Source organism: Rattus norvegicus, chromosome 17 (genome assembly GCF_021556685.1).
Source record: "Rattus norvegicus strain SHRSP/BbbUtx chromosome 17, alternate assembly SHRSP_T2T, whole genome shotgun sequence".
Classification (NCBI taxonomy): Eukaryota; Metazoa; Chordata; class Mammalia; order Rodentia; family Muridae; genus Rattus; species Rattus norvegicus.
Genome location: NC_141550.1, coordinates 65,942,815 through 65,966,796, shown reverse-complemented (window position 1 = coordinate 65,966,796; position 23,982 = coordinate 65,942,815).

Below are 23,982 nucleotides of genomic sequence, written 5' to 3'. Positions count from 1 at the left end.
TCTCTTCTTTTTGGTTTTGCTGGTATGAAATTATTTATTTATTTATAGTGTTTTCTTGGGTATAGTTAGTCTCACTGAGTTGGAGTTTTCCTTCTAGTATTCTCTGTAGGGCTGGATTAGTGGAAAGATAGTGTTGAAATTTCATTTTATCATGGAATATCCTATTATTTCTAGATATAATGATTGAAAGTTTTTCTGGGAATAATAGTCTGGGCTGATGTTTGTGATCTCTTAGGGTCTGCAAGACATCTGTCCAGGACCTTCTGGCTTTTAGAGTCAGGTGTAATTCTGATAGGTCTGTCTTTATATGTTAATTGGCCTTTAATCCTTGTGGCTTTTACTATTCTTTCTTTATTCTATACAAAGAAAGTGTTTTGATTTCTACGTGGGAGGAGGATTTTCTTTTCTAGTTCAATCTATTTGATGTTCTGTAAGCTTCTTCTACATTTATACCAATCTCTTTCTTTAGGATAGGAAATTTTTTCTATGTTTTGTTGATGATAATTTATGGTCCTTTGAGCTAGCCATCTTCTCCTTCTCCTATTCCTATTGTTCTTAGGTTTGGTATTTTCATAGTGTCCAAACTTCCAGAATGTTTTGTGTCATGAAATTTTTAGAGTTTGAATTTTCCTTGACAAGTGTATAATTTTTTTTCTACCGTATTTTCTATACCTAGGATTTTTTCTTCCCTCTCTTGTATTGTGTTGATGATGCTTGTGTCTCTAGTTACTGTTCTCTTTCCTATGGTTTCCATCATCTTCTTGTGCTTTGCCTATGTTAGGATATCCAAAGCTTGTTGTAGCAGAATAGTTGGGCTCCAGTGGTGCCATATTACCCTGGTTCTTGTTGATTTTGCTCTTATGCTGTCCTTAACCATCTTCTTGTCCCTGATATTGTCTGTATAACCCCGATGTCTGCAGTGATCCTCACGAAGGCAGAGTGCTGTGGAACAAACAGTGTATGTCATCATGCAGTTCACAACTTATCTATGCTGGCTGTGCCTCAATTGGACTCAATTGACAGAGATTGGTGGGGGAGGATTACAAGCTGTCTCCTCATCTCTCCTCTCCTGCAGACCTTCACAGGGAACCAGGACACTCCTAGAAATAATGTCTTACATCTAAATAAAGGAAAAAAGCAGATAGCTTGGGAAAGTTTGAAATCATTAGGTTCAGCAGCAGGGCATAGTCTGTTTCAGTGACTGACTCAATTTGGTTTCCTACCTGTCTCTTGACCTTCTTACCTAAATCAAATGATATACCCTCTTGGTTTTGATTACTGTTGTATGATGAAACACTCAGACAAAGAGAAAGGGTTTGTTTTGTTTTTGTTTGTTTGTTTGTTTTCACTCATAGGTCAAGGTTCAATCTATCACAATGGGGAATAAAAGGCAGAAGCAGCTAGAAGCAATCAGTTACTTCCCACCCACATCTGGCAACAGAAGGACTGGTCCTCAGTCCCTTTCTCTATTTGTATTATCCAGAATTCTCGCCAGGAAATGGTTAGGCTCATCCCCAGGATGAATCTTCCCATATCAATTAGTTCAATAGAAATCAGATCATCCTTCACAGAATTTCTCAGAGGCCCATCTGTCCAGCGATTCTTGATTCTTTCAAGTAAACAATTAACACTGAACTACTCATCTTCATTATGGGCTCCCTCTGGCCCTTTCTCAGTCTTCTGTCCCTCTGGGTTAATACATTAATTTTCTGAAGTATATTCATGTATAGTTATATGCAGTGCAAGTATTTGAATATTGAAGGCAGCCATAATATTCTGAGGTAGTTTACAATCAAAGGAGAAGAGGGAAGTGTCTATGACCACAGGGAGAAAGAAACAAAATAAATCCATAGTTGAGCTTAAGATGTCCCAAAAGAAGCAGTGGATAGAACTGGTCTAGTAGGCTGCATATTTCCCATGAAGCCAGGTAAATGATGACAAGAGTTTGCATTGTAATATACCTAGTTATATGGTATAAACTGAAAAGCAAATGAGAAGTAGGTCAATTAATGCAATCAGATGGCTAGGTTTTATGAGGATAATTGGAGGCAAAAGATTATTATGTGTATTAGCATGGAGATAGAATTTTAAATATTGAGGTAGAACATTTGTTTATAAAGACTGAAAATTCTATTATAAATTTAAAATGTATAAGTAAGCATATTTATGAAGTATAAAATGATGTGATGTTATGGCTGAATAGTATACAGGATAATTTGATCCAGCTTATTAGCACATGCATCCACACAGTGATTCAAATGGAGATTCAGAGCAGTTGTTGAACATGGAGTAGAACCATCATCAAATACCCACTATTAAATTATTTAATATAAATAATAAAGGCATTGAGGTTTACCAGAATTTTAATGCAGATTTAAATTAGATATCAGCAATGCCCTTTGGTTCTGGACTTAACATCAGATGGTCCCATGCCATGTACATCCCAGCACTGCTGTTCAACGATGCTGCCCTCATCTTTGCTTTGTGTTTGACACAAGAGAAAGTGTCATGCTATATGAACTACTTTGAAAGATCTGTAGATTATATTATCTCAAGTTAGTAAAAGTATATAGATATAAAACATTCACACTCAGGGTGAGCAGCCTTCTATCCAGTTTATAAACATTCGTTTTGAAAATTCAATATTTTAATTCTCGAAGAACTTTACCAATGCATGCAACATATTTTTGACAGTTTGCCCTTACTCTTCACCCCAGATACACATTTACTTAGTTGTGGGAAGATGAACTGGAGCATTGTCACCTACCAGAAAACTGATTCTTCCTCCCCTAAAAGCCTTCAACTCCCAACAGCTCCTCAGTTAAGGGGTAGGGGCTTGTGATACCCTCTATATTTCTGCATATATTCTAAAACAAGATTGCACTTCTATGCTTTCCTAGTTTGGTGATATCATTACATAAAATCATGTTGTGTCTATTACATAATTAACTTGTGCCATTATCCTTGTGTGTCTTATGAAATTAAGACATGAAAGGGAATATAAAAGTGATTTAAAGGAAACAGAATGTAACAGAATGTTCAAAATTATTGTAAAATGTCTTGTTAATTAATCTGAATTTATTTAAAGATACATTATTTTTCTTTATAATCTGAGGATTGATCTCAGGGCCTTGCACAAAGTAGATAAGAGCTTTGCCACTGAACATCACCAGATATGGCCTTGAAAACGGACTCATTCCCATCATAAAGACATGGTCGGTTCATTATTGGATAGTGTTTAAACACACACACACACGCACACACACACACATGTTATAGTGATATGATGTGTAAATAAAGTTGCTTTACAAATGAAAGATTGCTTATGTGATGGATCCCATAGGATTATATAACCCAGCAGAGAAATTCTACCCTTCTCATAGTGACATGGTCATCACTAGGATTACAGCATGCATAATACTGTACAAAACTGATCGATGAACACACTTTTGTTTGCTATATGGTTATTGCTATCTCTAGTTTAGTAGACTCATAGATAGAGATAAACTTTATGATCAAGCAGGATGCTGTATAACACTGGCAGCAGAATCCTAGAGCTCAGGAGACTCTAGGTTGGGTATTGATGGAAATGGAAGAATTGAGATGGCCTAATTGGGGATTTGCAAAACATCAATGGCAGTCATTGCTTCTTTTGCTCTGTGATCAAATACCAGACAAGAAGTAACTTAATGAAAGAAGGATTTATTTTGACCCATAGGTCGAGGGAAATAGAGTCTACCATGGTAGGGAAGTTACAGTGGCAGAAGCGTGAGACAGCCAATTGAAGTGGAACTGAAATCAGCAAGTAGAGAGAGATAACTGCTGGTCCTCAGCTTACTTTCTCCTTTTATGCAGTCTAGGACACCAATCCATATGATGCTGCTTACAGATAGATATACAGAAATGTAAGTTTCCATGGTGATTCTGAATCCAGTCTAGTTGATAGTGAAGATTAACCCTCACACCACTGTATAGGCATACAGTGCTAAAGTAAATAAATAACACATTTTTCACAATGAAGTTTCTTTACTAAAATGCATGTTCCTAAGTGCATCTGGATGTTTTTTTTAGTCATAATACATTTTATGTGAGTAGGCTACAGTTTATATATAAATCAAGAAGTTGTTATTTTCATGGTGTTCATTATGGAATTCTTTTAGACAGAATATATTTGAAAGCTGGTTGAAAGATAAACTTTAGTTAATGTTTGGTAATATAGTTTGGAAAATTTTAAATCTCTCTATTCAAATATATTATACCTAGCACAGCTTATCTGGCCATTTCTAGTGAATACACACACACACACACACACACACACACACACACACACACACACACACAAAAAGAGAGAGAGACAGACAGACAGACAGAAACAGAGAGACAGAGAGAGACAGAGACTGAGAGATAGAGAAAGGAATATATTGATAGATATATTGATAGATAGATAGATAGATAGATAGATAGATAGATAGATAGATAGATAGATAGATAGATAGATAGATAGATGCATGGATGCATGGATGGATTGATAGATGTTTAAGATAAACTATATTTATAATTCTTTATATATGACATAAATGATCCTGAATTTGGAATCCAAGCTTTGATGGAACATTTTAACTTTGTATCTAATTAACATCCTTCAAGTTCAGTGTACACTCTCAGAAATATTTGTTATTCCTTGGCTTTTATTCAAAATATTCTTGATCTTTCTGAAATGCCTCACTCCCTGAACTATGTGTGTTGAATTTATAAGATTTTTTTTAATTTATAAGATCTTTATAGATGGTTGTCTCTGACAAAGTTGTTTGTGAACCCCTTCCTCCTAGTAAAATGTACAACCAAGGAATGCAACTGACATCCTGAAAACAAAGCAAAACAAAACACCCAAACCAAACCACACCACTACCAGCAACAACAAAACACTCTCTATATCAAGAAATGCTACAGAAGTGTCTGAATGACACCATTGCTATCTTGTTAAAGATAGCTTGTTAAATTATGACTCAAAGACAGTTTCCTTGTTCTTTGAGATCTAAAGGGAAAACACATTGTCTTACCTACTTTTTTGTTGCTGTGATAAAGTCCTCGGAAAAAAGCAAATTAGGGAGAAAGGTTATTTTGCCTCCCAATTCTAAAGTGCTACTTTCTGTTTCAGAGGAGGGCATAGCAGAAGAGGAGGAGTATCGATAGGTAGAGAACGATGCTCTAACAGGAAGTAGCTGACGGAAGTACACATACCATCAGAAGTTGAGAGTAAACAGGAAGTGAGTCCAGGAAAGAAAGCCTCAACCATCCTTTATCCAGCATGGATCTCTTAATAAAGGTCCCACAACCTTTTTAAACATCTGGGGAACCAATCCTCAGCCCCTAAAGCCTATAGAAGGCATTCCACACTGGTGCTACAGCCAACTCTAATTACACTATCTGAAATTACATATTCTCTCCATGACAGTATTTTAGAAAGTGTTAAATTTCCCATGTTCTTCTGACCTCCCTGTTGCACTAATATTTGTTGAAATTTAGAATAATTTTACATTTCTAGATGTCACTCCATTATTTCCTTCATAACTTAAATTATTGCTTTCTTTATGTTCTTCATTTTATCTTTTATTTACTCTTACATTGTTACTTAACCCATTTTACATGGTTTTATAATATATTATATCCGGAGGATAAAGTCAAGATTCATTGTTAAAAGGAAAAGAAATGACGGCATTCGCCTATGTATTTGCTGTATTCTGGCTGTGTCTCTCAGGAGAGGTCTAAATCTGGTTCCTGTCAGCCTGCACTTCTTTGCTTCATCCATCTTATCTAGTTTGGTGGCTGTATATGTATGGGCCACATGTGGGTTCTGAATGGGTGTCTCTTCTGCCCCTGTTCTAAACTTTGCTTCTCTATTCCCTGCCAAAGGTATTCTTGTTCCCCCTTTCTTTTTCCTTTTTTTTTTTATTAACTTGAGTATTTCTTACATACATTTCAAGTGTTATTCCCTTTCCCGGTTTCCAGTCAAACATTCCCTTCTCCCCTCCCCTTCCTTATGGGTGTTCCCCTCCACCCTCCCCCCATTGCTGCCCTTCCTCCAACAGTCTAGTTCACTGGGGGTTCAGTCTTAGCAGGACCCAGGGCTTCCCCTTCCACTGGTGCTCTTACTAGGATATTCATTGCTACCTATGAGGTCAGAGTCCAAGGTCAGTCCATGTATAGTCTTTAGGTAGTGGCTTAGTCCCTGGAAGCTCCCGTTGCTTGGTATTGTTGTACATATGGGGTCTCGAGCCCCTTCAAGCTCTTCCAGTTCTTTCTCTGATTCCTTCAACGGGGGTCCTATTCTCAGTTCAGTGGTTTGCTGCTGGCATTCGCCTCTGTATTTGCTGTATTCTGGCTGTGTCTCTCAGGAGCGATCTACATCCGGCTCCTGTTTTAAAGAAGGAGTGAAGCATTCACATTTTGATCATCCATCTTGTGTTCTAGGCATCTAGGGTAATTCAAGCATTTGGGCTAATAGCCACTTATCAATGAGTGCATACCATGTGTGTTTTTCTGTGATTGGCTTACCTCACTCAGGATGATATTTTCCAGTTCCATCCATTTGCCTATGAATTTCATAAAGTCATTGTTTTTGATAGTTGAGTAATATTCCACTGTGTAGATGTACCACATTTTCTGTATCCAGTCCTCTGTTGAAGGGCATCTGGATTCTTTCCAGCTTCTGGCTATTATAAATAAGGCTGCTATGAACATAGTGGAGCACGTGTCTTTTTTATATGTTGGGGCATCTTTTGGGTATATGCCCAAGAGAGGTACAGCTGGGTCCTCAGGTAGTTCAATGTCCAACTTTCTGAGAAACCTCCAGACTGATTTCCAGAATGGTTGTACCAGTCTGAGACCCCATATGAATAATAATGCCAACCAACAAGAGCTTCCAGGGACTAACCCACTACCCAAAGACTGTACATGGACTGACCCTGGACTCTCCATACGTAGCAATAAATAGCCTAGTAAGAGCACCGGTGGAAGGGGAAGCCCTTGGTCTTGCGAAGACTGAACCCCCAGTGAACGTGATTGTTGGGGGGAGGGTGGCAATGAGGGGAGGGTGGGGAGGGGAACACCCATAAAGAAGGGGAGGGGGAGGGATTAGGGGGTGTTTGCCTGGAAACCGGGAAATGGAATAACACTCGAAATGTATATAAGAAATACTCAAGTTAATAAAAAAAAAGAAATACTCAAGTTAATAATGATGAAAAAAAGTTATAAGCAGTTAAAGGTGACTGTCAGAAGGTTAATTTTTACAGAAATGACCTGCATATAGATTGTCTAATACACACTGTACATCATGGAAATTATATTCACAAACACAAGAAAATGGACTCACGTTGTATCCATATTTTAAGATACACATATACATAAATAAACACACATATAAAACAATATTGAAATGAGTTTGAAATTACAGTGACTGAAGGGAGAAAAACCAGCCTATAATGCTATAATTCAATTTTTAATAATGCAGAGGTGGAATACCTGTATGGGGGAGGGGAGGGGAGGAAATGGGGGCTTATGAACAGGAAACCGGGAAGGGGTATAACCTTTGAAGTGTAAGTAAAGAAATATATCTAATAAAAAATTTAAAAAAAAGGAAAAGAAAGGGTATTTCATTTTTTTCAAGGGACCCTCCAGCAAGAATTTTACTGATTTTCTCAGTTCTACATTTAGAAACAATTTTATCTAAAATGGGCATGCTTTGTTTTAGTGAAAGATAGACATTACATGCAAGCATAATGTTATTGTGCACTGTGTAAAGATTATCCAAGTATTATTCAAATGCTGATTTCCCTGTCCCTGCATCTGGTTTCAATCCTTAATCTAAGAATCTCCTGTCTCATTGTTGTGTACATTGTTCCCGAATTATTTGATTGTCAGTAAAGAAACTAATTGGCCAATGACTAATCAAGGTAGAGAAGAGGGCTGGATTTCCTCCCAGCCAGGGGGAGGAAAGAAAGAGAAAATGGGGATTTACCATGGGGAGAGAGTCCAGGAAACACTCTTAGAAAACCCCTGGAGCCCAGAGTGTTAGATCATTGTGATTTTGCCTGGAAAGTTGCCATGTTAGTTTAGAGGATTAAAATAGAGTAATACTGCTCAGTTGTTATGCCCTTAAAGCTGGTTACATAAATATAATAGTCCAGTCTCAAATATTTGGGAGCTATCTAGAGTTAACATGAAAACTGCAGCAAACACTTATTTAAGAGCCACTAACAATTGCACACTGATTGTAATGGTTAATCTTGATTGACAAGTTGTGAACTTTAATCACCATGGAAATAAACAGCTAGGCATGGATTCCAGCCCTCTAGCAACAGTGGGAAGATCCATCTTAAATGTGGGTGGAAGAACAAATAGCAGAGATCATCTCTCTCTCTGCTTTCTGGCTAAATGCAACTTGACCATCTGCAGCTAGATCCAGCTATGACTTCGCCACCATGATGGACTGTACCCTAAACCTGTAAGCCTAAGCAAAATCTTCCTATCTTAAGTTGATTTTGTTAAAACATGTTTAAAAGTAGCAAATATGACAGCCAAGACAATGATACTATCAGGAATTTCTCCATGACTATTGAGACCATTATTCATAGGTTAAATTTATTAACCTGACAACTTTAGAGTTGTCAAATCAATTTAAAACTGACTATGTTTATGCAAAATAAGCACTATGTACAAGTCAATATACAATGTATCTGATCATTTATACCCATGTTTGATATTATAAACACCATGGGAAGTCAGCCAACTGAATGAAAGTCTATGATACTTTTATGGTGATCCTAATAAAGTCTCATAATTGATATTTTATTCAAGATGTTCAAACTATTTATTATGCTAAGAAAAGTGCTGTCCCTGCAGAGTGCTAGAGAGAACCTTGGGTCAGATAATCTGCTTTCAAGTTTTGTTTCTTCCAATATATATTCAAAGGTGAGTCAGAAGGCAAGTGGTGTTTCTTTTATGGCTTCCATTGTTTTTGACAGTGAAAATAATGATATTAGACACTTGCAAATATCTGTGTTAACACATCAGTTTTAGGTATCTTAGTATTTACATTATGACTATGAATATGTTATTAGTGGTGAATCATTCAACTTTTTCACAGCAATTTTGTGTTCAGCAATTTGAATTAAAAATCATCGCTACTCATGTGAGCTAAACATACATTATTCATATCAGAGGCTTAATTAAATCTAAAGCAGTACAAAGTGGGTCTTCACACTTTGGAATATAGAGAGGAAGATTCTCTCTATAAAATGTAGGAGAAAATGTATTAACACATAGAATTTAATGCCTAATATACTTAAGATTTACAGGTGAGAGTAACCTAATGTTTTAGCTATAAAGTTATTTGTCAAAAAATGTTTTATCTGAAAGAAAATAAGTGTAAGGAGAGAATAGAAGCCCTAGATTGTCTATGACCTTTGTACCTACATGCACACCTGCAAGATCTCTCTCTCTCTCTCTCTCTCTCTCTCTCTCTCTCTCTCTCTCTCTCTCTCTCCCTCTCTCTCTCTCCCACCCCTCTCTGTGTGTGTATATGTGTCTGTGTGTCTGTATGTCTCTCTTTATGTTTGCCTGTCTCTATCTCTCCCACCCCATACACACACACATACAGACACACACTTAATTTTAAGTTTTCAAAAACTAAAACAACTTCTGAGATTAAACATTCTGCTTTAGTCATATAGAAAAATTAAGATTTGTACCTTATTGCTAGTGAGATGGCTCAGAGGATAATGTTAAGCATCCTAGTTCCTTGTGTTAGGATACTGAAGAGGAGGCATTTGGAAGGGAATTAAGTTGTGAGGCTTAGGAACTCTGGTCTGATGACATCCACTCCATCCAACTCCCTCACCATTGCTTTCATTCCAACACTTTCACCCTACACTGAGCTCTCTGGGAGGGCTTTTGCAACCTAGTTGCCAGCACCCTGAGAAATAAGTGCTATTTTCCCTAATCCCTTAATATCTATGGTATTTTCTTATAGCAGTCAGAAGTGATTAAGATATCCTAATTCAATAATGGCTTTAGGGGTCTGAAATTTTAAAATGTTTCTGCTTTGATGCCTTGTGTTGGGCTATCTGAGTTTTGCCTGGCTACAACATGCTTCACTAAGACTCTAGAGTTTTAAAAGGTATTATCTCTCCCTTAATCAGTAAGAAGAAAAACAATTTGCTAGATCCCCTTAGAAGTATCTATTAGTTAAAATTGTGCCTCAGAGCGTAGTTTAAGTCGATTATCATTAAGGGTTATATAAGTAAGACATGGCCCTAGGCTGGAGGTGAGAGTCACTGGGAGGGAAAAAGAGGCGGTGTCTATTTAAAATAAAGAGAAACTTAGAGTTAGGGAAAAAAGGAAAGGAGAGAGAAAGAGAGAAAGGAAGAATGAAAGGAAAAAATAGATAATGGAGGAAAGGAAGGAGAAAGAGAAGGAGGGAAGAAAGAAGGAGAGGAGGAAAGGAGGAAAGAATAAAGTGAGAATAGGAGGAAAGAAGGGAGGGAAGAGGGAAGGAGGGAGAAAGGAGAAAGGGAGGGAGGGAGGAATGAGGGACTGAAGGGAATCAAAAAGGGAAGGAGAGAGGACTAAAGGGAGGAAGGAGGGATGGAAGGAAAGGAAAAAAGAATGGAGGGAAGGAGAGAAGAAGGAAGGGGGAGGGAGGAAGGGAGAAAGAAGAAAGGAGGTAAGGAAGGAAGGGAGGGAGGGAGGTTTGGAAGGAAGGAACGCTAGAGAGAGGAAGGGAATATGGTACAAGTCTGCTACAGACTCTCAGTTTCAATTTTCAAGAAGAGGAAGCAGACATCTATGGGAAGAAACATACCATAGCACTTCTTAAATCATCTAAACCATAGCAATAAAATCCATTGTTTCACAGATTCTACACAATTACGTCATGCACACCAAAAATTGCAGAGTGCCTCCTAGAACTTTAGCAGTCTGCTGCTCCGTAGTCCCCGTCTGCCTGCACTGTGTTTTATATTCCCTTTGAAATCCGGATTTCTTTTCCAGTGACTTATATTTTATTTATAACATTTGAAATTCTTTTTGTGTATATTAAACCACTATCTTGCTTTCTTTAAAATATGCACGATCTTCTCAGCTGTTACACACATTTATGGTTGTTTTGCTTCTTCAAAGTAAATCTGCTCTCGTTTATCATGCTGTGACAGGCAAATATTTTACAGTTTCCATCATTCAGTTTCAGAAAATATAGTTCACTATATTTCTATTTCAGTATAGGCTCTAGCAGTAAAGTCACTCAAATAGTCTGTTGTAGCTTCCATTGAAATGTCCCCCATAGGTACACATATTTGCTCCACAGGTGGTGGCAGTGTTAGGCAATTTTTAGGAGGTGGAGCTTGAGAGGAAGGGAGCACTTAGGCTTGGGTCTTTACAACCACCTTATTTCCTGTTAACCCTCAGTTTCCTGAATATAGTATGATGTGACCAGCTAGCCTCCCACCCTAGTTGAATGCTTTTCTCCCACACTGCCTTAACTTCTGAAGAATGGCAGAGTATTCCTTTGAACTGTGTTCCCTTGAACTGTGAGCCTGAGAAAATTCTTTCTCTATTAAGTTGTTTATGTCCTCCCATGGACTGGCAGCCTCTTGGAATTTCTGCCTACAGATTTCAAAAGGCACGTGAGAGGGCCAATCCAGAGGGAAAAATGGCACAGAAAGATGTGAAAAAGATCACAACATGCACTTGGATGCTGTGTTCCAAAATAACCTTCAGGATTCCTAGGAGACAGTTATAGAAGGAATCTCAGGCTGGAAAGAGTCCACAGAAGAACTGTAGCAGATGGCTGGAGATTGAAAGACACTGTATGAATATAATCTGAGACTTGTCTTAAATGTAGATTGAACATCCTCATGAGTCAAGGAGTGGCATGTTTTTGACTACATAACAACCAAATAGATTGTGTGTGTGTGTGTGTGTGTGTGTGTGTGTGTGTGTTATGCATTCATGTCATGTTTGTGGTTTTATATGAAGTCTAAAGTCAACATAAGGCATTTCTATCAAGAATTGCTTGCCTTATTTTTGAGGCAGTGACTCTCACTGGGACCTGGGCTTCCTGATTAGGCTAGGTTGTCAGGTCAGGCAGCCAGAGACCTCCTGCCTGCTGACCCCTAACTCAGACTTTAGAAGCCTGTAGTCACATTCCCTGGAGGAGGAGGAGGAGGAGGAGGAGGAGGAGGAGGAGGAGGAGGAGGAGAACAAGAACAAGAAGAAGAACAAGAAGAACAAGAAGAACAAGGAGAACAAGGAGAACAAGAAGAAGAACAAGAAGAACAAGAAGAACAAGAAGAACAAGAAGAACAAGAGGAACAGGAAGAACAAGAAGGTGGTGTTAATGGTGATGATGGTGATGAGGAAAGGAGGAAAAGGAGGAAAATGACAATTATGACTGCCTCCTTGTCCTCCTTTTCTTTTTTGCTGAGGATCAAACACAGATCTTTGTTCCTACACATCAAAAACATCACAACTGAGTTATCTTACCATTCTCCCAAATACTTTCCAATTCAAAAATCAGTAGGAATCTAAACACTGACTGTGGTATTTGAGGATGATTTAACTGGAAAGAAGGCAGTTGCAGTTCAAAAGACCACATCTTATTGATTTGAAACGGTAAACTTCCTTTTATTCTGTCTTGTGGAAACTTCTCACATCCTTGTGCAATTTGAATGAATCTTTGATACCTGTTTTTGAAGAATGGCTTCCACTGTTGCTAACAAAGATCAATTGACTTTCATAAGAAGACCTTAAGCATCTTTTGAGATACCATCATTTCTTAATTAACATAAACTAAAGGTTGTGCTTCCCTTCCACATTTTTATTGCTTTTACTGTTAGAGAATTTCATATATATATATATATATATATATATATATATATATATATGTGTGTGTGTGTGTGTGTGTGTGTGTGTATGTGTGTTTATGTATATGTATATGATGCAGTTTTATTACTATAGCTCCCTCCATTACTTTACCTCCAGTTCCTCTCTAGCCTCCCCCTAACACACAGCTTCTACTGCTTTCCAACTCTATTCACTCTCTTCTTTAAAAAAAATTCACTAAATCTCCTAGTGCTGCCCATGGGAACAGGTATAGGAGCATCTACTGTGGCATGAGTAGCCTCTCAGGAGCTGTATCTGTAAAGAAATATTGTTGGGATTACCTTCTGTACTGTGTAAAGGTGGTCTTTGTATTATGCAAATGTAGATTTCTATCCCCTCAGAGACTAGGCCAGACTTTGGAATTGTCATTCCAGTTGTTCAGCACCTGCATCATATTTCGTAAACAATCATGTCCCTTATATTCTAATTGGTTTATTCAAGAGCTAAAAGCATATGGCAGGACAAGAGAGGGAAGGTAGGACATCTGCGTAGATATAGAAACTCTAGGAAAGAATCAGGCTTGGGGATTTGCCAAGCAGACATGGAGGTAAAAGGAGCAGGTGCCTTGAGTGATTGATTATGTAAAAGAGAGGTAACAGGCCATGTGGCAAAAGTGGAGCAGTGAAAATGGGCTAATTAAGTTACATGAACTAGTTGGTTACATGCCTAAGCTATGTGGCCTAAGTTTTCATAAAGAGTAAAAGGTCTCTGTGTCATTATTCAGGTACTGGCTTGTTGAGACAGCCTGGTAATAAAAATTCACTGCTTAAGGATAACATTTAAAATGTAAATGAAAATGCAACTAAAAAAGAAAAATATTAAAAAATAAAATAAAATGCATATATAGAATTCAGAAAAATGGAGAGAGTGTAGTGGAGAAAAAGGACATAAAACAAACAATGCAGATTCAGAAGATAATGAAATGAAAACAAGATTTGACATAAAATAAGTTAAAATAAAGTAATTAATGTAATTAACTATGATATTATATTAATTATATTTTAAGCTATACATGAAAGTTTGTAAATATTAAATATTAAAAATGAATAAAATAATTAAATAAATGTAAAAAAGGATGGCATTCAAAAGTTTCTAATTTTCTGCAGGCTGATTCTTTATGACTCTGTGCATTAATCACCATTTACGGAAAGAAAATTTTTGCTTGGAAAGCGTTAAATGATGCCATAATCTATGGGTATAATTATAAGAACTTAGAGGTATCTTTATTATTATGTCCACTTAGCAAGTTAATATCATTAGGTTCTCATGCTATAACCCAGTCAGCCACCTTTTTGGGTTCCAGGTAAACGTATAAGGCATGACTGACATCTTGTTTAAGTCCAACCAGAAAATGGTTGGTTATCCCCATAACATTCAAGCCACTATTGCACCATAGACTGTATTTCCAGGATAGTCTTTACTGTGTCTCAGAGAGTTTACAGCTGGGTAAGACCACTAATTATTTTTATCCACTAGTATAAATAGAACTTTCCAGCACTATGAAAAATAGTAAGGATGAAGCTTCAAGGTCAGTAAAGGTGTATTTTCCAGCTGTGGATCAGTTGGATATCTCCATGACCTATTGTGAAAGTATGTGGCTTCTTCAGAAATAGTTTACAATGAAGTTCCAGATCATATCCAAGACCAATGCCAATTACTTGCAATGTGTTATGTATGAGTCTATGGTATACCATTGCCTACCAACCCGAAGGTATAATCATAAACTTTTGCACCATTGTTCCAGTCCCCAAACAATGGTTCAGAGGCTTAATATTTATTAATGAATGTCTAGGTCTTTTCCCTGACTAGCTCATAACTCAATTTATATCATTCTATACCTGACACATGACTGTTTATCTCTCCTCGGTCTCATATGTTCCACTTCCTCCAAGTCTGGGTCGCAAATTTTCCTCTGCCTGACTATTTCCCTGACTAGTTCTTATCTCTCTTAGAGCTCCCACCTTCTACTCTGCCTTTTGCTAATAGGCCACAGGCTTTTTATTTTATCCAATTAATAGGTGCCTTAGGGAGGCAAGGAAGGACAGAGACACACCACAGGGCATATAAACATTATTTCTACAAAAAGGAAATAAACTATATTTGTCATTGACTTCTTTAATTGACACCTTATGGTGTCTGGGATAGGTATTAATGAAGTGTCTTTACTTACACTCCCTTTATATACAAATGTGTATGCATTTTAAGAAGTTTCTGCAGTAAACTTCTATATGACATGTGCAGAGGTCTTTAAAGTCAATTATGTCTCCTTGTCTTAGTCAGGGTTTCTATTCCCACACAAATGTTATGACCAAGAAGCAAGTTGGGGAGGAAAGGGTTTATTCAGCTTACACTTCCACATTGCTGTTCATCATCGAAGGATGTCAGGACTGAAACTCAAGCAGGTCAGGAAGCAGGAACTGATGCAGAGGCCATAGAGGGATGTTACTTACTGACTTGCTTCCCTGGGATGGTCACCTTGTATTTTTATAGAACCCAGGACTACCAGCCCAGGGATAGCACCACCCACAATGGGCTGGGTCCTCCAGGCTTGATCACTAGTTGAGAAAATGCCTTACAGCTGGATCTCATGGAGGCATTTCCTCAAGGGAGGCTTCTTTCTCTGCAATAACTCCAGCTTGTGTCAAGTTGACACACACAAAACCCGCTAGTACACTCTTTATGCTTTCTCTTCTCTCTTGCCCTCCTGTTCCCACTCAGTTTAATGCTTCCTGGTCTAGTGTTACCCTTTACACCTTTATATCACTTGCTTTCTATTCCCTCAACTGTGGCACCAACTTTACACACACCCAAGTATTCAGAGGTTGCATCCACATATGTATATGTATATATTATGTATGTATATATGTATATTTTGTGGGTCTCAACTCACTCGAAAGATTTTTTTCAGCTCCATACATTAACCTGTTGATCCCATAATTTCAATTTTTCCTTATAGCTGCATAATATTCTATTGTGTGCCATATTTTCATTTTGCTACCCCTTTATCAGTTGATGGGCATCTAGGATATTTTCATATTTTATTTTTTTATTTTGGATATATGTGTTGGGAAGACTGTGTTGCAACAAATACATGGAGGTCACAGGACTACTAGTAGGAATTAGTTCTTATTTATGCCATGTGTGCCCCACGGACTTAATCAGTTACTTGGACTTGGCCCCAACTGCCTTTATCCCTGAGCTATTTCAGGTGCCCTGTAGAAATATTTTTCTCTTAGTTCCTCACTCCTTCATAGTCTGGAAGATTACTATGAACCTCAAAGGACATCTGACCTATCAACATTTCACATATAAACATAATATAGAAGTATTTAATATACTAAGTCACTGAAGAATAATAGCATTTTTATCCTCCTGACCTGGTCATTACTCTATATCCTGCTCCTTCGTCATTCTGACTCTTGGGTAAGCTGTTTGCTGCCTTGTCTCCACGGCGCTATACTCTGAGTCACTCTGCATGCAGAAACTTTGAGTAACTTGGATAACTAGTTATTTGCTAATAACCTATGCTCATAGCTTTCCAGATATAGACCCGGGCTTGGACCGCGTTATTCTTGTAAACACTGGAGGAAGAAAACCCCGTGGCGTTTAATTTCCCAGAAAATAGATAAATGACTCCATTCTCCCAGGTTGTGAGCTTTTCTTTCTGCACACACCAAGTTAGGAAGACTATGAATGTAACACTGCAAAGAAAACCCAGCTCTATTGATTAAAAGCATTGCTTCTCGATCAAGCCACAGCCTGGATAGACTTGCAGAGAGGAGTTCTCTCTACCTCATGGTGCCTGTGCTTGTTACTCTGGTTATTATGTCAAAATATCTAACAGGAAACATTATAAGGGACAAGTGGCTTTTGTTCTAGGTGACTTGGTCATGATCTTGGGGAAGGCAGCAGCAGAAGCGGCTGTGGGAATAGGATACCGGTGTGCTCCCATTGGAAGCAGACATTGAACAGCAATTGAGGCCAGGCTCCAAAACATCAAGGCTATTCCCCTAGATTCACTTCCTCCCAAGGTTCCACAGCTTCACCAAACAGAACCCCAACTGAGGATCGAATGTTCAAACATGTGAGCCTGTGTAGGACATGTCACCTTTCACCCACAGCAGGGCCTCTTGGCATTTATTTTATGTGAGTCTGTGTGTAAGCAAAGTTAATGGTATCTGAATATCCCAAAAACTTTCTTTTGAAAAAATAAATTTGTCTTTATACAAAATTAATTTAATTGTATTTTAATACATTTAATCACATTTTAAAGCCTGTCACATGACAGTTGCCCTGGAAACAGTGAGTTCCATTCAGCCTGGTACAGTTATTCAGAACTGCTAGTTATGCTTTCAACTGTAAAAAAAAAATCGCTGTGTTCTGACTCAAAAAGTTTATGTCAAATTTTTCTTTATTTTTAAAATGAGAGAGAACACACATGCAAGCATGCATGTGGTGTGGGTGTGGTTATTCATGAAGATGAGAAGAGAGGGTTACATTAGATCCCCTGGAGTAGGATGTACAGGCAGCTGTGAGCTACCTAATATGAGTGCTGGGAACCAAACTCATGTCTTCTGAAAGAACAAGTCCTCTTCACTGCTGAGTGATGTCTCAGGTCCCTATATATCTACCTCATAAATGTCATAAGCTTCAATAGTGTTTTAGTCAAATTACATTGAAGCCATTTCTATGGAGTCAATCCAAAAGAAGACAAAGAATTGGAAATTAAGAAAAATCCTTTTTCTTTGTTTGTTTGTTTCATCTGAATCCTTTATGGAGTTGACCGAATCTTCAATTCTAGAAAAGAAATCAGGACAAAGGTTAAATTTTCCTCTAGACTTCCACTCAGTCCCTTTCATTTATCTAAAAACCTTGAAATGGTTTCTGGAGCTTAGACAATTTCAGGAAATTAACAAATGAAATGAGTATAATTTTTAGTGAAATGGAAATGATGAGCTACATTGACTTTGCTAAATATGTCAATCTTCTACAATTAATGGTTGTCATTTGATGATGTAACCAAAGATGAACCCTTCCCCAAGTTATTGTTTATGGCCCAATCTTTTGAATTAAAACCTAGGAAGTCTCACTACTGTGCTTTCTGACTTGTGACTTCATGATGGCAAAACTCATCTTGTTGAGAAAAACTAGCTAAGGGCCAGGGAGATGGCTCACTGTGTAAAGTCTTCTGCTGCACAAGTACAATGACATAAATTTGATCCCTAGGATTTATTTAAATGTGAAAAGAAAATATTAACTCCAAAATGTTGTCTTCAGTCTCATATAAGAGCACCATAGTCTGTGCATCACGCTCTGTCTCCCCTTTTTAAGAGAAATAAATTAGCTAATGATCCACCCAAGTGTGAGGATGTGAGTTCAAACCCCACACTGGCATAAAAAGTCAGATGGGTTGATATGGTTCTATAATCTCAGCACTGAGGAGAGTCAGTCATTGGGGGACTACTGGCCAGCCAGTGGAGTTGTGCTGGTGAACCCTAGGTCCTGTGAAATTGATGGAGAGTTGACTTATGGCCTGCAAATGCATGTATGTGCAGTCTTACAAATAGACCACCCAACTACTACTACAACTACTACTATGATGACAAGAACTGTTTCTTCTTCTTCTTCTTCTTCTTCTTCTTCTTCTTCTTCTTCTTCTTCTTCTTCTTCTTCTTCTTCTTCTTCTTCTTCTTCTTTTTCCTCCTCTCCTTCTTCTTCTCCCTCTCTCTTTCACACCACACACACACACACACACACACACACACATACACACACACACACACACACACACAAAGACTCACATAGGGGGTGTCAATCAAGTTATATGATTCAGTTGAACAAAATGTCAGAACCAAATCCCAGGGCAGCATAAATCTCTTCCAACCTATTTTATGTTACTCCAACAGCACAATCATCTGCATTACATACAGCTGATTTGGAGTTTTGTTCTTTGCTACTTCTAGACAAAATGTCCAAAAGGAATGGAATGAGGAAAACGAGGATATTACAAAATATTCTGTTAGTCAGTCAGTTTAGAGAAAAGTAAAAAGAAAAATTGTAGCTTCTAAGAACACCTCCAAAGAGACTTATATTCTTCCTCAAGATCCCACCTCCTATCTTTAGCTTCCCATTGAGTTATGACTCTCATGATCTAATCCTCTCTGTAATTCCATCAGAGACATTCCAGAGATCTTCCTTAATAGGTTCCTAGGCTTTCTTGAAGTCAATAAATTAAGGTAAGATTAGCCATCAAAGTCTGTGAGTCACCTTACCTGGTATTGGGCACCGACAATATGCTCGCTCATTGTACATAAATTCCTATTTACTGTTAATAACAACTGTGTCTTTATACTGGGAATGACACATGTTACAGTAAAGAAAAAAGATGAGTTCCTCATAAAGCATTGCCTCTATGTAAGAATTTAATGCCCTGAAAGAGAAAGGAAGTACCGAGGGACCCAGAACAAACCTACTCACCACCCTGAAATGTAGACACTAGTGGTTCTAACAATCAGCTCCCTAATTGGTTCCTTTGAACTCCCCATGGACCAGGCTGATTTAGGAAGAAGCCCAGGAGAGCTAACAAAGGCAACAGGCAATCAAGACAAAGTAATTTCCCTTAAGGGAAGAGAAAGAAGGAGGGCACCGTAGGAATCTGCAGCTTACATTCTGAGTCCTCAGAGAGATGAATGACACTTTCTCAGTTGCGATGAGAGAAATGGTTACAATCGAGAAATTGATCAGGGATCTCTATACAGAGTCATGTACCCTGTCACTGCATATCAGATGAAACGGGAACCTTAGAGAGCTGGAAGTCAAGCTAGTCTCACGCACACTGCATCAGCAAACTTATTCAGCAGAGACCACTGGCTTGGAACTTGGGGTTGACTATGTTTTTCTTTTTAATTAATATTGTCATTTTCCCCTGAAATTAAGATATTTAATTACATACATAAAGGAATAAATATCTTCTAAAGTCTTCACTAGTTACTGACTTCACTTGTGTATGTGTTACTATGTAGCCCAAATTTTAACTTGTAGTATCTGCTGGCCTAGAACACACAATGAAGCCCAGACTAGCCTTGAATTTATATCTGTTCCTCTGCCTTTATTTCCCAAATGTCAGGATTACAGGTTTATGCCACCACACTGGACATGTTTTATATAGTATATACTTCGACTCATTTTTGATATTTTCTTCTAAAGAATGAGGATATAAATATTATATATAATATGTGGTTATATATCTATGATATCCATACATAACATGAGCAGTTCAATTTTATTAGTTCTTTGACAATCTCTTATGTGTTTTATTCATTTTAATTCCTTCTTCCTCAGATCATCCCAAACTATTCCCTCTTTCCCCAACTTTGTGTCCTTTGTTTTCATCACCAAAACCAACTTGTGCTACCCAGTCTTGATGTCCGGCCTGGTCTGGAGCGTAGTGGATGTACAAAGGGCTATAGTTTTTTGAGAAAACCAACTTTCTCTCTCCCAGCAGCTTAATTCTTTGCCAGTATCTTCAGGGTTGTGGGTTTAGTTTAGTGTTCAACTCCCATCTCCATCCTAGGATTTGGTCTGACTTGGGTTTATCCTGGTCTTGTGCATTCTGTCATAAGTGCTGTGACTTTATATGTACACTTGTTCTCCTGCACCCGGAATTAATTGTTTCTTTATAGTCAGTGACTGCTTCTGGCTTTTCAACCCCCCCCCCCCTTACACACACACATACAATTATCTCTGAGCCTTGGGAAGACAGAGTTAGTATAGTTGTTCAATTTAGGGATTAGCATTCTGCAGTCTCTTACTTCTGCCCCATCACTTTTGATCACATGACAAACTCATCTTGCTGTGTCATGTATTCATTGTGTATTCATCTACTAAGTGGTTATTACTGAGCAGTCACTGAGCTGTGGGGTGATGAAAGTAGCTAAATATTGTGCATTTATTCATAGAAATTTCCATAAAATTTCTAACCTAGTGTCAGTGTCAAGAAGTAAATTTCACCTGACCTGATAGAGTACTCTATCGGAGCACAGAGGATTAAGGCGCCCGAAGCAAGGCTCATGTCAGAGGTGCTCAGTGATTTCGAAGAAGCATAATGTAAAATGACTTATATAAAAAAACAAGTACAAGATGTTTTTTGTGCGGACAGGTAGGTGGGTTAAGAATGTTCACATCTCTAAAGCAAAGTGTGCACTAACCAATATAGTTCGGTCTATGTCACACCTGCATCTTAACCCAACAAAACTGTCTCATGATGATATGTCAAAGTAGTTAGCAAAGACTTTTTTAGAAAAAAGATCCACCTATTTCCACTACTTTCTAATAATGCCAATGAGTATACGGTATAGTTAAATAGTATACAAGCTAACTCGTTCCAACCAGTCTGGAAGTAGAAATGGGAGGTGAGAGTGGGGATGGAGAGAGAGAAGAGAGGGGAGGGAGGAGGAAAGAGGAAAGGAGAGTAGAGGAGGAAGTGAAGGAGAGGGGAGGGGAGAGGAAGGGAGGAGAAGAAAAGCGAGATGACTTCAGGTGTTCCGCTTTTTCCCCCTTTTTGAGTCAGTTTAGGAACCCCATCCATGCTGTACAATGACATACATTAATGTGGTCTTTTCAACGTTGTGGACTCTGTCTCCTTCAGGAATAATACCAGAGCATTGTCTCTATGGAGATTCTAAATCTCAAGTTGACAATCAAGATGCAACATCATAGCTAAAGAAAACTTTTGTTAGTATGTGCAATTGTGCAGTGTGCGTGTGCGTGTGCGTGTGCGTGTGCGTGTGTGTGTGTGTGGTGTGGCTTTGTGTATGTGTATGGATGTGCACACAAGTGCTTGTGCCTAATCTACAGCTACATCCTTGTGTGATTTCAATGATGGTGTGACCTTGGGAACATTGTCACCCAGTTTGACCATCATGGGTGGAAGTTATTATTTGTGGCAGTATGAGTAAAGCATACGAGCATGGTTAATGTTCTGTGCATTGTTAACATGCAAGAAACTTCTATTTCAAAGAAAAAAGTGTCAAGTTATTCATTATGAAAATGAACAGTCACAAAAGCACCTCATGCATATTCATGAACAGTAGCCACTCAATTGTGGTCCAATTTCCTCAGCTCGCTTTCATCCTGACATTTTAATTTTAACTGGAGCTACATTTTTGTTATTGTTGCGTTGCATATTCTCTTGCATGACCAACTCTAAAGCCACCAGTCTATAATTATCCATTCAAAGACAATAGCTAATTGATTTTTGTAATTTTCTACTCTATTATCTACCTGCAAAAAAAATTAAACATTCATCAAGTAATCTTGTGCTTGCTGGTGATGTAATGGGGACCTCTGTTCAGTTTCTCACCTTTGACTTGGGGGTTGGAGATGAAGAATTTATATTTCAGACTAGAGACTCCTGAGAGAGGAAGAAATTCTTGCAACCTAATTACATACATATGCTGATTTTAAAATCCACATCTTTTTGTACTGTAAGGACTGGAGCACTAAAATGGATAATTTTTTTTCTTTTCTTTTTTTTTTTTTTTTCGGAGCTGGGGATTGAACCTAGGGCCTTGTGCTTGCTAGGCAAGTGCTCTACCGCTGAGCTAAATCCCCAACCCAAAAAATGGATAATTTTTGTTAGGCAAAATATTTAAGTTTGATTTTCACAAAGCATATTTGACAATTCTATTTCTACCATGTAACAAGGAGAAAGGTAGCCTCATAAATAAATTAATAATAATAATAATAATAATAATAATAATAATAATAATAATAATAATAATAAAAACAATGTTATGATGCATTGATTACTTCCCTTGCTACTGTGAAAAAATACCTAACCAAGCAATTTCCAGATAGAAGGGTTTGTTTTGGTTACAGTTCCAAATCCGGAAGTTATGGTGTCAAGAACATGAACTTACCTGGTCCCATGGTGTCCACAGCAATGAAGCAAAGGGACATGACCAGCTTGCTTTTCTCTCTTTCTATTTACTCCACCTCATGGAATGATCTTGCCTACACTTAGAATGTGTCTTTCATCCAACTTAGTCTAGGTAACCCTTCCAGGCATGCTCAGAGGCTTTTCTCCTGAAGTATTCTAGATTGTAATGAGGTAGACAACATTGGAATGTCAGAGAGGGGAGGTGGGAAGGCGGGGTGGTTGGGGAGGGGAACACCCTTATAGAGGAAGGGAAAAGGGGATAGGATAGGGGGCTTATGGATGGGAAACAAGAAAAGGTAATAGCATTTGAAATGTAAGTAAAAAATATCCAATAAAATTTTTTAATAAAACATTATCACATATTTTGAAAAGCTGCTTTCAAAGACACTGGATGTATTTGGTACAATAGCCATGTGACACACTGGGATAAATGTTTAACTTGTCAAAACAAAATAAAATAAATGAATTCTTCAGATACACTAGCCACATTTAAAGGATTCAGTGAGCACAGATGGCCATCTACTGTGGTTATGTATCCATAAGACCCTTGCTGTATTAAGATGATGCTCTGCTGTGTGGTCTTGAGGCAAAGCTATGAAAACAAACATCCAGGAATTCTTCCTACCTCCCCCTGTCCCTGTCCCTGTCCCTGTCCCTGTCCCTCTCCCTCTCCCTGTCCCTGTCCCTGTCCCTGTCCCTGTCCCTCTCCCTCTCCCTCTCCCTCTCCGTGTGTGTAATAAAGAGTACAACTATATGTAAAATTTAGATATTGTGGTTACTCTTAGAAATGCCACACTGGGATTGTGAGATGGGATTGCAAGGCATCTGTGGTGCAGGTTTCCAGAGCATCCAACCCCCAGGGAAGAGACAGGTGAACTACAATCCCTCCAAAGTAGTTATTACATAAAATTACCCTTTTAAACTCACTTTAGGAAAAGTAGATTCTTTGTTTGGCTTGGTAGTGTGTAGAAGATGTCTACTAGGAACACGGAATCAGGATATTTTTCCTATCCAACTAAGAGTTTAGTGGGAAATATTTAGACAGGTTTAATGAATTTCCCTGGATATGACAGAGCATTGATTAAAAGGACAAAAGGACAACA